Source organism: Equus asinus, chromosome 3, assembly GCF_041296235.1.
Source record: "Equus asinus isolate D_3611 breed Donkey chromosome 3, EquAss-T2T_v2, whole genome shotgun sequence".
NCBI classification, from domain to species: Eukaryota; Metazoa; Chordata; class Mammalia; order Perissodactyla; family Equidae; genus Equus; species Equus asinus.
This window is the reverse complement of record NC_091792.1, coordinates 74,117,836-74,135,629: the sequence shown is the minus strand read 5'-3', so window position 1 is coordinate 74,135,629 and position 17,794 is coordinate 74,117,836. Positions and strand designations below refer to the sequence as shown.

The following is a 17,794-nucleotide window of genomic DNA, read 5'->3' as shown; positions in this document are numbered from 1 at the left end:
TATTAGAAATCAATCAGTCTTTACCACTAAATGAAATATTAGTTATAGGTTTCTTGTAGCTGTTCTTTGTAAAGTAGAGATAACTCCCTTGTAGTTCTCTTTTGCTGAAAGGTTTCTTTTTTTTAACTTTATATTTAGAGCAGTTTTAAAGTTCACAGCAAAAGTGCGGGGGGGTGGTACAGAGATTTCCCATAAACCCCCTGCTGCACAAATGCATAGCCTCCCTTATTATCAACTTTCCCCACAAGAGTGCTATATTTGTTCCAGTGGAAATATGACTTGTTACAACTACCTAAAGTAGCTATTAGACATTACTGTTCATTCGTGGTGTTGCATGATTGGTGAATTTGGGAAAATATTTATTAACATGTATCTATCTTTGTGGTATTATACAGTGCATTTTAACTGTCCTAATGATCCCCTTTGTGTCACTTATTTGTCCCCACATACACGCATGCACAAGTCCTGGCAACCACTGCAATTTTATTATCTCCATAGTTTGGCTTTTTCCAGAATGTGATATGGTTGGAATCATACAATATGTGGCCTTTTCAGGGCCCCCATCATGTTAATGTCACCATAACTTTGCCTTTTCTGGCATGCCATATAGTTTTCCTCAGATTGCCTTCTTTCATTTAGTATTAAACAATTAAGTTTCCTCATTGTCTTTTAATGGTTTGATAGTACATTTCTATTTAGTGCAGAATAATATTCCACTCTCTGGATGCACTGCTTTTTTTTTATCCATTCACTTAAAGAAGAATATCTTGATTGTTTCAAAATTTTGGCCATTATGCATAAAACTGCTATATTTTTCATTTGCAGGTTTTTGTGAAGACACAAATTTTCAACAATTTTGAGTAAATACCAAGAAGCATGATTACTGCATCATATGGTAACAACATGTTTATTTTTGTATTAAGAAACCACCAAAATGTCTTCCAAAGTGGTCCTATCATTTTGCCTTCCCATCAGCAAAGAATGAGGGTTCCTGCTGCTCAACATTCTTTCCAGTATTTGTTACTTTTATTGGTCCAGGTTTTGGCCATTCTACTATGTGTGTAGTGACATGTTGTTGTTTTAGTTTGCATTTCTCTGATAACCTGTGATGTGGAGCACCTTTTAGTTTGCTTAATTGTCAGCTAAATGTCTTCTTTGATGAGGTGTCTGTTAAGATATTTGGCCCATTTTTAATCTAATTGTTGGTTTGCTCATGGTTGAATTTTAAGAAAACTTTGTATATTTTGAATATTTTATAAAAGTCCTTATCAAACATGACTCTTGCAAATATTTTTTCCCAGCCGGTGGCTTATTCTCTCATTCTCTTGATATTTTCTTTTGTATAGCAGAACTTTTAAACTTTAACAGAGTCCTGCTTATCAATTATTTCTTTCATGACTGATGTATTTCATGTTGTATCTAAAATGACATCAACATACCCAAGTGAAGCTAGATTTTCTCCAACATGTCTTCTAGGAGATTTATAGTTCTGCATTTTATACTTGAGATTGTGATATATTTTGAGTTAATTTTTGTGAAGAATGTAAGTTCTGTGTTTAACTCCGTTTTTGTTTTTGTTTTTTTGTCTTTGTTTTTGTTTTTGTTTTTTGGTATGTAGATCTCCAGCCCTTTCAGGACTGTGTGTTGGAAAGACTATACTTGCTCCACTGGATACTCTTTGTTATTTTTTAAAAGTTGACTATATTTAGGGCAATCTATTTCTGGGCTTTCTATTCTGTTTAATTGATATGTTTGTCTGTTGTTTAACCAATATGACACTGTATTGATTAGCTTCATAGTAAGTCTTAAAATCAGGCAAGTGTCAGTTCCACAAATTTGTTCTTCTCCTATTACATTATATTGACTATTTGGGGTTTTTGCATCTCCATATAGACTTTAGAATAAATTCCCAATATCCACAAAACCACTTCCTGAGAGATAGATTAGGATTGCTTTGATTCTGTAGATTAATTTGAGGAAAACTGACATCTTGAAAATATTGAGTATTCTTATTTTTATTAATTTTATTTCTTTATTTTTATTTTGTTTTGAGGAAGATTAGCCCTGAGCTAACATCTGCAGCCAATTCTCCTCTTTTGGCTAAGGAAGACTGGCCCTGAGCTAAAATTCGTGCCCATCTTCCTCTATTTTATATTTGGGATGCCTACTACAGCTTGCCAAGAGGTGCCATGTCCACACCTGGGATCCTAACCGGGGAACCCCATGCAGCCAAAGCAGAAGGTGGGCACTTAACCACTGCACCATCAGGCCGGTCCCTTCCTATTTATTAACATGGAATATTTTCCCATTTATTTTGTTTTTTATTTATTTCATTCTTTTGAGTTTTGCAGTTTCTCCCATATTAATCTTGTACATATTTTAACTTTATACCTATGTATTTCATTTTTTGGATTCTAATTTAAATGATATTTGTGTTTCTAATTTCAAAGCCCACTTGTTCATTGTTAGTGTATGTAGAAAAGTGATTAACTTTTGTATATTAACCTTCCATCATACAACCTTGCTCTAATTACTTAATAATCCCTAAGAATTATTACAGTTTTTTTTTCTTTTTGCTAATGAGTTGCACGAGTTTCTTATATGTTTTGGATATTAACTCCTTAAAAACACATTGTTTTCAAATATTTTCTCACATTTCATAGTTTTTCTTCTCTCTGTTGATTGTTTCCTTTGCTGTACAGTAGCTTTGCACTTTGATTTAATTCCACGTGTACGTTTTTAATTTTGTTTCCTGTGCTTTTGTTGTCATAATTTTAAAATTGTTTCCAGGGCAAATGTTAAGGAAACTGTTTTTCCCCTACATCCTCTTCTAGTAGTTTTAGAGATTTAGGTCTTATTTTATAAGTTGATTTTTATAAATGGTGTGTGAAGGATCCAAAGTCATTATTTGGATGTGAATATCTAGTTTTCCCAACACCATTTACTGAAAAGACTAGCCTTTCCCCATTGAGTGCCCTTGATGCCCTCATTAAAAAGCAGTTGACTGTAAACATGTGGATTTGTTTCTGAGCTTTGTATTCTATTCCATTGGTTTAATTGCATGTTTCTATGCAAGTACAATACTGTTTAAATTACTGTAGCCCTGAAGTTTAGTTTGAAATCAGAAAGTGTGATGCCTTCAGCTTTGTTCTTCTTGCTGAGGAATGTTTTGGCTATTCAGGATCTTTTATCATTTCATGCAAATTTTGTATTTTTTTTATTTTTGGGAAAAATGTCATTGGAATTTTGATAAGGATTGCATTGAGTCTTAGATTACTATGGGTACTGTGGACATTTTAAAATATGAACACAGTATGCTTTTTTCATTTATGTGTCTTTTAAAATTTTCTTTATCAATGTTTCATAATTTTCAGCATTATCGCTCCTTCACTTTTTGGTTAAGTTTATTCCTAAGTATCATATTATCTAATTTCTATTATAAATGTGACTGGTTTCTTAATTTCTTTTTTACATATTTCATTGTTACTGCGTACAAACACCAGAGCTTTGTTATCCTGATACTTTAATAAATTTACTTATCACTTCTTACAGATTTTTGTTGATTAACAAGAATTTTCTACCTAAATGATAGTTATCTTGTAAACAGATAATTTTAATTTTTCTTTTAGAATCTGATGTCCTTTATGTATTTTTTCTTATCTAATTTCTCTGGCTAGGACTTGCAGTACTATGTTGAACAGAAATAGTGAGAGCAGGCATCCTTGCTTTGTACTGCATCTAAGAGAAAAAGCTTTCAGTTTTCTCCAACTGATTATGTTAGCAGTGGGAGTTTCCTATATGGCATTTATAGTGTTAAGGTAAGTTTCTTATATACTTATTTTGTTGAGAATTTTTATCAAAAATTAATGTTGTTCTTAAAAATGATTTTTATGCAACTGTTGAGATAATCATATGTTTTTAGCCTTGCTTTTATTAATGTGGTGTATCACATTGCTTGATTTGCAAATGTTGAACTAACCTTGAATCCCTGGATAAGTCCTACTTGATTATGCTGTACCGTTCTCTTAATGTATTACTGAATTCAGTTTTCTAACATTTAGTTGAGAATTTTTGCATTTTTGTTAAGCAGGGATATTAGCCTGTAATTTTATTTTCTTGTACTATATTTGACTTCTTTTGTTATTAGGGTAATGCTGGCCTCACAAAATGAGTTTGGAAATGTTCTTTCTTCTTCTTCCTTTAGGACGAGTTTGGGAAGGATTGATATTAATTATTCTTTAAATGTTTGGTAGTAGAATTCACCAGTAAAGTTGCCTGGTCCTGGACTTTTGCTGTAAGGTTTGTGATTAGGGATTCAATCTCCTTGCTACTAATTGGTCTGTTGAGATTTTCTATCTCTTTATGATTCAGTCTTGGTATATTATATATCCAATCTCCATATATTTGTGAATTATTCCATTTTCTTCTTGTAATGGATTTTTAGTACCACACTATAGTGCTTTGAAACAATGATTGATATGACTTCAATCTTCTTAAATTTATTAACATTTGTTTTGCAACCTGACATATGATGTATCCTAGATGATTTTTTGTGCACTTGAGAAAAATGTGTATGATGTTTCTTTTATTTTTCTTTTTTTTTAAAGATTTTATTTTATTTTTTCCTTTTTCTCCCCAAAGCCCCCTGGTACATAGTTGTATATTCTTCGTTGTGGGTCCTTCTAGTTGTGGAATGTGGGACGCTGCCTCAGCGTGGTTTGATGAGCAGTGCCATGTCCTTGACCAGGATTCAAACCAAGGAAACACTGGGATGCCTGCAGCGGAGCACGCGAACTTAACCACTAGGCCACGGGGCCAGCCCCTCTTTTATTTTTCTTAAAGATTGGCACCTGAGCTAACATCTGTTGCCAATCTTCCTTTTTTTTCTTTCTTCTCCCCGAATCCCCCCAGTACATAGTTCTATATTCTAGTTTTAGGTCCTTTTGGCTTTGCTATGTGGGACACTGCCTCAGCATGGCCTGACGAGCTGTGCTAGGCCTGTGCCCAGCATCCAAACCGGTGAAACCCAAGGCTGCTGAAGCAGAGCAGGCAAACTTAACAGCTCAGCTAGGAGGCCAGCCCCTATGATGTTGCTGGTGAATGGAATGCTCAGTTTATGTTTATAGGTCTATTAAGTCCTAGTCTAACATGCTGTTTAAAGACATTGTTTCCTTATTGATTACCTATCTGGATTGTCTATTCATTGATGAAAGTGTGGTGCTAGTGGTTCCTATAAATATTCTGTTGCAATTTATTTCTCCATTTAGGTCTGATAATATTGAGTTTATATTCTTAAATGCTCCCATGTTGGGTGCATATATATTAACAAATATTATCCCCTTTTGTTAGATTGACCCATTTAGCTTTATATAATGATATACTTTGTCCCCTATTGTGGTCTTTTGTCTTAAAATCTATTTTCTCTGGTATAAATATAGATATAGCTAGCAGTTTTCATTTGGTTTCCATTTGCTTGGGAAGATATTCCATGGAAATGAAACTGAAAAGAGTCTATATTTTAAGGTGACTTAAACAATAATAAAAATCATCTTATATTCTAACCTATGTAGTTACTATTACCGGTATTCTTGATTCTTTTCTCTATACTAATGTATCACTCTTGTATCATTTCCCTTTTACTTGAAGGTTTCATTAATATCTGTTGTCGCATATTTCTGTTGGTGATTACTTATCTCATCATGTATATGTCTCAAATCTGTTTATTTTACCTTACTTTTCAAAAACTGTTTCTGGGAAAGTTTCATTTATTCATTTTTAGTTTGAACATGATGCTACTCTGTCTTTTGAATGCATATTTTTTATTGATATAAACTTGCTAGTGACCTCAACTTTTATCTCTTTTTACACTGTGTCCTGTTTTCCTCTGGTTGTTTTTAAAAGATTATCTTTATTGCTGATTTTGAGTAATTTGTGCCTTGGTAAAGTTTCTATCTTTATCATACTATGAATTGTTGAGCTTCCTGCATTTGTGGATTTATCATTACCATCACATTTGTAAATTTATATAATTTGGGGAGTTACTTAAAAAGTATCATATCTTTCTTCTTGTTTCATTCCTCTCTTTTGTCTTGTCTATCATATGTATATTAGGCTGTCTTAAATTGTCTCACAATTCATTCTTCTTCTTTTATATTTTAATATTATTTTTCTTTGTGTGTTTCATTTTGTATAATTTCTATTGGCATCTTCAAGCTTATTAATATTTTCTTCTATGATGTCTCATCTGTCATTTTCCATATCCATTATATGTTTTTATTTGTGACACGTTAGTTTTCAGGTCTAGAAGTATTTTTTTTTTTGTATTCTAACTAAACTATAGACTTCATTTTTGTTTTCCCAGTTTTTCTAGTAATGTCTTTTTGTGTTACAATCTAGGATCCAGTCTTCATATCTGTTCACTAGATACAACTCAGCATATCATATGCATTTTTTATTATTTTATGTTTCTTTTTCTTTTTTTCTGAGTGAGGAAGCTTCACTGTGAGCTAACATGTGTTGCCAATTTCCTCTTTTTGCTTGAGGAAGATTTTCCCTGAGCTAACATCTGTGCCAATTGTCCTCTGTTTTGTATGTCGGATACCACCACAGTATGTCCAGTGATGAGTGGTATAGGTCTGCACCCAGGAATCAAACCCAAGTCACCAAAGCAAAGCACACTGAACTTATCCACCATGGCATGGGGCAGCCCCCTCATTGTTTTCTTAACATCCTCTGTGATAGACTCTGTTTTTCATGAGATTATTTTTAAATGGTACTGGTCTGTTATTTTATAGAATGTTCCTCAATATGAGTTTGTCTTATGTTTTCTCATAAAGATATTGGGACTTTAGGATTTAGAAAGAATACCACCGAATTAGGGCACCCTTCACATTGCATCAAATTATCATGTACAGTACATCAATATGACTTCACACTGGTTGTGTGAACATTACTTATTTGGTTAAGGCTTGTGTTTCTCCATTGTAAAGTTATTTTTTTTCTTTCTGTAGTTTAGTGTTAGAACCTCATCGATGCATCCAGTCAACAATGAAGGGAAGTAGAATTAATCTGCTGAGAGAAGCATAGCAAAGAAATATTAATGAACTTGTGGATATATTTTAAAACCACAACAGTAATTAACAAATAACTTAAGGAAGTGCTTTGAGAATGCAAAGATAAAAATTTGCTTACAAATTCAAAATTTGGAAGTATTTCATAAATTTTGCCTACAAAAATTATTACAATCATTTATGTGGTGAATTTGTTTTCTTATTCCATCTACATTTATTAATTGGGATGCGTCTCTAAGAAAGAGCTATCACTTCTCTTCATTTTTCTAAAAAAGTAATCATTTATTTATGTAAGTACTAGTTTATGGATCTCTTTTATTACAATAAAACACTAAGATAATTCATTTTTATAATAAATTAAAGCAAAAGAAATAGCATATCTATTAGTTACATCACAAAATCCATCCATCTAATTACACTTGTATATACACACATTCATCTTTCATCTATTATGAGAGGTGAGGGCTCCAATATCTTTTGCCTATCATAACTTTTATTTTTATTGGATAATTCCTCCAGTATAGTAACATGCAGATATTTCTGGTATCCAAAAAAGATCTGCTAACTTCACAGTCATTCCAAGCTAATACATCATAACTCACATGACTTTTATTATAAAATTCCTCAAAATAATATCTCATAATTTTACACTTTCCAGTGCTGCTTCTCTCAATCTTTCATAAGGTTGTTCCATCTGAGTTTTTTCTGTATATATAAAAAACCTGAGAGTAAGGTCATTTATTATCTACATTATTCTTGCACCAATAGTCAAATTTAGGAGCACCATTGGATAAGGTGAATATACTCTTCTATTAAAAACATTATATTCTGGACTACAGAAAAAAGTCCCCAGTGTTCCTATCTAATAAGGTGTTTTTTTTCTGTTCTTTCATTTGTCTTTCAGAATGTAGAATTCTGTTACCACCTTAGGATTGGTGGCCTTCTCCATATAACTCACTTCCCTATGCTGTCACAATTTCCTTATATATTATATATTGATATATATTTACATATATTAACTTTTATAAATATATATATTAATATACATCTCTGATCTGGTTTTTTTTTTTCTGAACAGCATTAATTCATCTATTTGCCTAAATATATATTGATTGAGTGATACTAAGTTCTAGTACTGATCTAGGCATTTTGCAACATAAATAAAAGTGACATAAATAAAAATTTCAGCCTTGTAGAGCTTACATGTTTTTGTGTGTGTGAGGAAGATTGGCCCTGAGCTAAAAATTGTTGCCAATTCTCTTCTTTTTGCTTGCGGAACATTCTCACTGAGCTAACATTTGCCAACCTTCCACTATTTTGTGTGGGATGCTGCCACAGTGTTGCTTGATGAACAGTGCTAGGTCTACATCTGGGATCCAAACCTACAAACCCTGGGCTGCCAAAGTGGAGTGAACGACCTTAACCACTACACCACCAGGCAGGCCCTTGAAGCTTATGTTCTTTAATGAATGAATTCTAAAAGTAAGAAACAAATGCATAAATCATTAATATTTTAGAAGAAGAAAGGGGAGACAGAAACAGGTCGGAGTAGCCAACTGCATGAAAGACTGAGGGTTGGCTAATAGAAAATTAACTTCTATTGTTCTGTGATGGGATACAGGGAAATATAATGTAATAATAAATATAATATTTAAGCAAAGTCCTGAAAAAGTGAAGGTGATGACCTTATAAATATCTGGGAGAGGAATGACTCTGAAAAAGAGTCATAGTGCAAATGCCCAACTGGGTTGGATTTTAATACTTTTTTATAAAGTGAGTGCAGATAGAAATGAAATAAGATGAAACATAAGTTAGTAATTGTTGATATGATTTGAACCAACTTTCAGCTTCTCACATATCCTCTCTTAACAAAATTCAAAACATTCAAATAACTTTCCCACCCTCGCTCTGCTCTCCTTAGTGTTAGCCAATAGTGAGTTTCTCCCTTCTCTGAAAAGGGAGTTAAAAAGCTGATTTAAGTAATTGTAGATGGTGACAGGTGCTGGAGATAGAAGCAGCAATTTTTAGCAAGTGCTACTGGGAGGAGAAAAATATTATGTATTTTAAGTGAGAGGGAGGGTCTCAACAATGTGAAATTTCATGAGATGGAGAGATGGTGCTAAGGTTAAATATGGATGACTTCTAACTTTGCACCTGTAGCTATTGCCCTCAGGTAAGACAAATATACTTCAACTACGATTGAGAGAGGTATAGTAATACCCAATGGGTCTTTGATTCCCATCATAATTCTGAGATTAAATGCCAAGAGTTTGACTGACTCTTTCATGTAAAAAAATGAAAGTATATATGTATTTATTATAATTCAGAATAGCATAATTTGAAGGTTTTTGAATAGTGGCCTTGATTTTCCACTGGGATATCGGACTTATATAATGTATTTACTATATCCATCTCCAATGCTTTCCACTGATCCTGAAGTTTCATTCTGAATGGGTTAGCAGTGTTGGAAGGACTGAGAAGAAAGAAATAATTTATCAAGGACACAGGCAAAGTAGTAGACCAAGAATGTTTTCAATTGCTGAGTCACAACGGTGAGATCTTTATATTCCTCCTAGCAAAAGTCGTGGAAAAGTGAGGGGCTTGCTTTTAGGAGATCACATTAAGCAGAAATGTGTGCTGAGTTTCCTAGGCAGATGGGGTCACTGGTTTTACTCTGCAGATGGACATAGCCAAATGTCTGGGTTCTCTGCTTATGTGACAAAATAAATGGCTCCAATATGGTCTACCTAGTTTTCCATGTACTCTCATTAGATTTCTTGGTTAAGTGGGTCTGAAGGCTGTATTCAGCAGTGGGCAGGGCCCCAAGGTTGGAAAGTGTCATTATTTTGGGACTAAATAAGGCAGAACTTCACACGCAGCTCCCTGGCCAGAGAGGGTCACTGATTATCCCTGTACAGAGACAGAGTGACTGCTTGGGATCACTGCTTAAGAGCTTCTGGGATATGCAGCTTTCTGGGTGCTCTGGCCAAGTTTCCTAGTCAGGCAAGGCTGAGAGTAGTGCTCAGCAGCAAGCATGATTATGAATTAACTTCCCTGCCCAAGTAGAGTAGCAGAACAAGCTCCAAGGCTAGAAATTCCCATTTTTTTATGGTCCTGCATGAAGTATAACTGTGAACCAAGTGCCCTAGTCAGATGGGGCATTATATTGTGTCTATAGATGGACAGAGGTGCTGGTGGGGATTTATACTCTGTTGCTGCTTAGGGTAGATCCTCAGTCTGTCAAGAATTGAGTGCCAGTTGCTGTAAGCCCAACCCTCCTTCTCTGTCATAATCTAATCTCCAGTGTACAGCTCTGTAGAATCCCCCATAATTCTTGTGAGCTAAGACCTCAACAGGCCTCCCAGGAAGCAACTTACATCGTGGGGAGCTTGATGTTCACCTTGGGCTCTCTTTTTCCCACTGGAGTAACCATTAGCCAAGGGAGGCCTTCTCAGTGGGAAGCTTTGTTAGTCTACGGGAGGGGCAATGCTGTCAGAGTGTGGCTCTTTCTTTTATAATTCTATTGAAGCCCTTCTTAGTCTCTGTGGTCCAGAGGGGTGCTTCAGGCTCTTGCCTGTGCTCAAGGGTCTTCACAGTGGTGTCTTGTCTATAGACAGTTGCTAGTGATTCTTTCTCCAATGGAGACTGAATTTGAGAATGACTTATATCATCATCTTGATGATGTCAGTCTTCTCTAACACATAATTATCTCTAGTTTCTTAGAAAAACTAAATTTATTTGAATGATTAAACCTTTAAATACTCTTACTTTATCCCTGTCGATAGTCTCTTGTGGTATTAATCAAGGTGTTAAGCATGCCTATCACAAAGGTCATGTTTTTCAATGAATCAGAAATGCATATTAATTAATATTTCTCTTATATTTGTGTTATAAGTAATTATCACTTTAATGTACTATTCATACATTCATTACTCAAGAGGATAATGAAAGCATTATACTTTATTATTTTTGTTGAAAGTTTATCTTATTAAGGAACATTTTAACAAGACAATATAAAAAGTCATATGAGTTTTGCAATGATTCTAAGATGTGGCAGATTACACTTTCCAAGTGCAAGTACAAAATTATTTTCCATCCTACATGCTGTATTAGAGTCGGCTACTTTTCCAAGAAGAGGTGAAGCCTATGTTCTCACAATTAAAGTAGAATTGATTTTATGACTGTCTTGACTATTAAAGTATGGCAAAAATTATTCTGAAACTAGTATTTCTGATTTGTATTCTTAGGATAATTGCACTTTTAACCCAACCACCATTCTGTGAGGAAGCCCAACTAGTCCAAAGGGAGACCCAAATGGAGAGGTATTAACATCCCAAGCCTCCAGCTCCAACTGAGCTTCAAGTCAACAGCCAGCACCAACCTGCCAGCCATGTGAGTGAGCCGTCTTGTAACTGGAACTTCTAGACTCCAGTCAAGTTGTCCCATCTGATATCAGGTCACATCTGACACGAGCCACCTACGCTAAGCCCTGTTCAAATTTCTCATTTATAAACAAAATAAATAATTATTGTTTTACTTCACCAATTTTTATTAGTTTGTTTCACAGCAATAGATAACTGAATCTAATTTTGTACCAGAAATGGGAAGATGCTGAGATAAGACTAAAACCTGTATCACTGGCTATTGAATTGGGTTGTGGGAAGAACCTGTCAGAGCCCCAAGGAAACTGTTAGTTAAAGCTTAAAAATCTTGAGAAAAGTATTAATATTAGCTCAAAGGGTCTCAAGGAGATTTTTGATTAGAGCCTAAAGAAAAACAAAGTCAAAGTTACTGGAAGCCGGAAGAAAGTAGACTCCTATTATGTAGTGATGCACTATACTTTTTATGTGGTAACACAGAAAACAGGGGTTATACTGAGTAAAATTAATGATCAAGCTAATGGAACTTTCATGCACAATATTGAGAGTGCTACCTGACTTCTCGCTACCTCTGATGAACCAATGGCGAGAGAATTTGAAAATAAACTATTAAATATGTGAGTCAAGGTTTTACAGGTTCAAAAATAAGTTTCTTGCCTCTCAAGATGGCAAACAATTCTCAAATAAGAAAAGATCTCAAACCAAAAAACAAATACATAGGCCAATTGGAACATAGAAACATATATAAGCAAAGGCCCTCTAGAGAGTTATGCCTTTCAGATCTTCTCTTTAGGAGAATTTCTATAAATCTTAAGGGCATATTTTCCATAGCAGCTTCACAGGGAGCCCAAGCTAAAGACGAGTTTATCTTAAAGAGATTTGTCATTGTATTCTTGATATAATGGAGTGGATCCCTATGATATTAGTAGAAAATCCACCTAAATTTTAAGAGAATAGTTATAGTTCCCAGGTTGGTCCAAAAATGACAGAGAGAACACTAAATTAAGAGAAATCTTTGGATTTCAACATTTTGTGTGCAAGAAGACTGAGGAAGCTATGTAGTTGCAAACTGTGTTATTATGAAAAAAGGAAGGAAGATCTTGGCTGGGACCAAAATCACAGAAGCTGAACCAAGAGTTAAATCGATGGAGCCAAGAGTTTTGGAAAAATTTTCCTGAGAGCAGTACTAGACCCTAATAAGAAGACTAGCAATTTATGCTAAGTTGGATTGCAGAATTTATATATGTATTAACCATATGTTTTCTTTTTCTATCTTCTGATGCTTTGACATCTAGGCCCTCCCTGACCATGGAACCCCTCCCAGGGTTTGCTAATTTCCAAAGACAGAAAACAGCTCACCTGTGAATGCATCACTTATATGCAAACAAACAAATAAAGAACCCATACACCCAGCCACCTTCTTTATTGGGCTTTCATACTCCAGGCCACTACTCACTTGCCCTAAATACCCCAGGCCCAGTTACCAGACAACTAAAAACAATGTTACATCTTGGAGCTTACTGAAATTATCCAAATTAGACAATGCTAAGCCTACTTAGCCTCACTTGTCCTTTCCTTTCCAATGAAACACAATAAAGGCTTTTGCCCATGTTTTCTCCTCATTCCCTCTGCCACCTAATTGACTTTGCTACTTCCTCATGTGACCCTCATGGAATGTCATATCCCTTTCTCTTGTTGTCTGTGAGCATAACACATTACCTTTTCCATGGCAGACATCTCCTGATCTTTGCTTCACCATACCTGAATAATAATAAATCCATATTTTAAAATACTGTGGACCAAACTACCACTTTGCCTCTTGTTTACCCTCTTTTTGAATAGGAGTGTCTATTGTGGTCACCCTACAACCACTCTCACTGTGGGTTAAATATGTGTGTCAAGAGAGGGGATGGGTCACCTTCCCACTCTCTAATTTTCAGCGAATATAGCTAGAAGTTTATCAATTTGATTGACATTTTCAACAACCAACTTTTAGTTTTATTGACATTTTTGTCTATTTTTCCATGTTAAGTTCTGCCTTTCTATGAATGAGACTATAAAATTCAATTACCTTGTTCACAGTCAAAGCCTGTTGTTAAAATTCCTTTTCTTCCAAAGATGATAAAATAGGGTAAAACAAAATTACAAAATAATATATAAATCATCATAAGATAGATTGATGTCCAGAGCAAAAATAAATAAAACTCACCTAAACAAAAGGAAAGGGGTGAATATGAATGACTTCAGTGAATTTCCATAATTAGCTATAAGAGTCATAAAGAATCACTTTCCATCTGCATTATTTTACTCATGGATGAAATTTTTTTAATGTCTGCAGAAAAAATGTGCAGTACATTGGGGCCAGCCTGGTGTTGCATCAGTTAAGTTCATTCTCCTTTGGCAGATGAGGGTTCGCTGGTTAGGATACTAGTCATGGACCTAGACATTGCTTAACAAGCCATGCTATGGCAAGTGTCCCACATACAATGTAGAGGAAGATGGGCATGGATATTAGCTCAGGGTCAATCTTTGTCAGCAAAAAAGAGGAGGTTGGGTGGTGGATGTTAGCTCAGGGCTAATCTTCCTCCAAAAAAAAAAAAAAAAAGTGCTGGTCGTTTAGGAACAGTGGCCCACATAAGGGTTCTATGAGGGTTATTATCCTAAAAACTCCATATGCATTCCCTTTGTATTCAACCTCTTAGTCCTCTTCAAATCCCAGGAAATTGCTGATATGTTATCAATGGCTGTCAATTTGACTTTCCTATGTCATATAAGTGGAACCATGCAATATACACTTTTTTGAGTCTGGCTTTTTTACTTTGCATAATGCATTCAACATTCATGCTTCTTGTTACATGAATGAATAGCTCATTTTTTTGTTGTTGATGAATGTTATTCCATCTTATGACTGCAGTAAAGTCTGTCTACCCATGCATCTGTTGGAAGACAATTTGGTCACTTCCAACTATGGACAATTATGAATAAAGCTACAATAAACATTTGTGTCAAAGTTGAAATTTAGTTATTTGATTTAAGAGCTTAGTTTTAATAGCCTGCTTGTTTGAGTAATTGATGTCTAGGTTCATATGATGGACTAGATGGGCCAGCTGAAAAGTCTATTCAGCAAATAAAAGGATAAATTATTTGGAGAAAGATTAAATTCTGTGGATTCTCTATGGGTTTTGGTAAACAATAACCAGAATTCAACTGTAAATTATTACATATACCAAGTCATATATGATTTAAAACTAAGGAAACAACAGACGTTAGAAACTAGATCACGGGTAACTCAGATATTGAAGTGAAAAATATAAGAACTTCAAAAACCTTCCAATCAGTAATAATTTCAAGAAAACGGAGACAGAAATACTCTTAAACAAAGAAAAATTTCATTAAAGAATGAGCTTCTATAAAAATAAATAAATTGATGTTCTAAAATTGTAAACTACAATATCGGAAATTGAGTTCTTTGGGTGTGTTTAAGGAAACATGCAAACTTCTGTACAGTATTTTCTATGGGATGGAAATAATCTGTTGCTTTGAGGTTTATTAGAACTTAATGTAAGCTAATATGAATATCATGCCATTCCAATTTAAGATTTTTTAATACCAAATCAATATTCTTTATAATTATTTATAAATGTAATGTCTGTTACCTCAAAACACAGTTTACATTAAACTACTCACACAGTAAAAGCCGTGACCTTGTGTGTATAATCTGGTAAATGATTACTTGTTGTCATACACCATTGTAACAACATATAAGCAACCTTAAGCATGATGCATTATGAATCCAGGAAAGTGATGAGTGCTGGAGAATAGGGAAAGGAATGAGATAAGCAGGGTTCTCTTCAGCTTTTCAATTCTATCAGTTGGATTTTCCCTTACAAAAAAATAGTACCTCAAGCATGGTAAGATGTTAATATTTTATAAACTGCTTTATACTATTTTTATATTTATGAACAAAATAACGTTTAATTTTTAAATTGCTAAATTTATAAGTATTTTCAGGAAGGCATCAGCTAACTGTAATTATATAAAATTACAGTCTCAGAAGCCACACTGAATAGACTTATAAAATTATAATGTTGGGCTAATTCATTAGCTTGAAAAATATAAATATTAATGTACCAAAAATTAAAAATGGTAAAAATTACTAGGAACAAAGAAAAATATTTATCTTATATCTTAAAAATTATATGAATTCTTCTTATTTCTATTCACCTATGGCTATCTATAGTCTTTAATTTAGAAGAAAAAATAATATAGCTACATAAATTGTATGTACTAAATATAAAAATAATATATGAGATTGGACACAGGAGGATTATACGTTAAGATTTCCTGGAACAAGTCATCTTTGATCCTTTGGCCAATTGAGATTTAGTAAGGGACATTAAGAGTAAATAGACAAATGAAAGCAAATGCAGATATGATGATTTTTAAAGAAGAAACATCTATCAAGGTGTTAGCTGTAGGATGACAATAAGTTTTGTACCATACCCCAATACACTGGAGTTGTCCAAGAAGATGGAGATCATTTATGTCTGTACAGATGTTATCATCAAAATCCATGTAATTTCTCTAAAGACTAATGATAAGTAAAATGTTATTGTTGTACTCAACTGAAGTCACCACTATGGAAGAACGACTCCATTCCAACAAACAAATGTCAATCGACGTCAGTCCTAATACCTACCTGCTCTCTTATGAGGTTACATTTTCAGTACAGCAGTCCAGTGACCATGGCAGCTTTTAATATAGAGGATGGAGCATTTCAGAAAGTGACAGCATAGAAACAGGGCATTTTCTCACTTGCAACACCTTCCCATGCACTTCCTCAGAGCCCCTACCACTTCTTTGTTCCTCAGGCTGTAGATGAGTGGATTAAGCATAGGAGTCACTATGGTGCCAAGCACAGTTCCAATCTGGTCTTGCTCAGGTGTATGGGAAGAGGTGGGTGTCATGTATATAAAGATGGCCTGACCAAAGTAGAGACTCACCACTGTCAGGTGGGAGGAACATGTGGCCAGGGCTTTGTTCTTGCCTTTGCAAGTGTTCATTCTGAGGACACAGAGGAAGATGAGAGTGTAGGAGGCCAGGATGAGAATAAATGGGACCAGGAGAAATACAATGGTTGACAAAAATTTCACCATCTCATAGGCTGATATGTCCACACAAGACATTCTCAGGATGGCTGGCATCTCACAAAAGTAATGATTAATCTCCCTAGAGCCACAGATAGGAAAATTCATTGGATAGATAGTGTGTACAAGGGCAGCAAGGGCTCCCCCAATTCAAGCTGCAGCAGCCATCTGGAGACAGACCTTTGGGCTCATGAGGACTGTGTAACTCAGGGGATTACAGATAGCCACATAGCGGTCATAAGCCATGAGAGTCAGCAGGATGCATTCAGCAGGGCCAAGGGTCAGGAAGAAAAAGAGATGAGTGGCACAGGCAAAATAAGAAATGTTCTTCCTCCCTGTGAAATAGTTGGTGACCATCTTGGGGACTGTGCTAGAGATGTAAGCCAGGTCTATGAGGGAGAGCTGGCTGAGCAGGAAGTACATGGGGGTGTGGAAGCGAGAGTCCAGCCAGATGAGGATGATTAGTATGGAGTTTCCAGTAAAGGCAATAGTGTAGATGAAGAGGATGATCAGGATGAGGAGATAAGGATATCTGAACCAGGGAAAGAGCCCTAGGAGGATGAAGTCTGTTGCTGTTTCATTCTTCTGGTCCAGGTCCATATTTTTATTCAAATGCTCTATTCATACTGAAATATTTGCAGAAGGAAAATAATATAACAAGGGTTGTAATGCTTTGATAAAATAATTTAATCTCTTGGTCAGCATCATTATCTCTGTATATGTATGGCTAGGTCTCTATAACAGTATATTCTCATGAAAGAGAAATTAAAAACTCCATCAAATCAAAATTCCTTTACCTAGGAATTATCAATGTCATATCCTACAGTTGGTTTGATTTGGGTAAATAAGTATTTAGTCCCTTTTACAGCTAGTGATAACTAACTTGACCATTAGTTTCCTCATATATTTGAATTTTTTAATGAACTCTGGGCTGTTGACATTCTTATGTCTTGCATGTTGCTTTTCTTAAATTCCTATTCTACCCACCTCCACCCCAGAGGATCTCTTGAACTTCTCCTGAGGCCCTCTCACAGCTGTACTCAAGAAGTTATAGTTGTCAACCAAATGAAATAGGCTGTTCATTCTATTTTACTTACTCACCTTGATAATTCTTATTTTATTCAATTTTTCCTTTTGTTCTTCCTTCTTATCTTAGTTTTAAACTTTATATTTGCATTTCAATAATTTTCTTATTTAA

At 34.8% G+C, this 17,794-nt stretch overlaps 1 pseudogene; it reads right to left on the bottom strand.

Annotated features, from left to right (window-relative positions):
• Positions 1 to 16,260: 16,260 nt before the first annotated feature.
• Positions 16,261 to 17,196, bottom strand: LOC106824873 (olfactory receptor 2T27-like; annotated as a pseudogene).
• Positions 17,197 to 17,794: the final 598 nt, after the last annotated feature.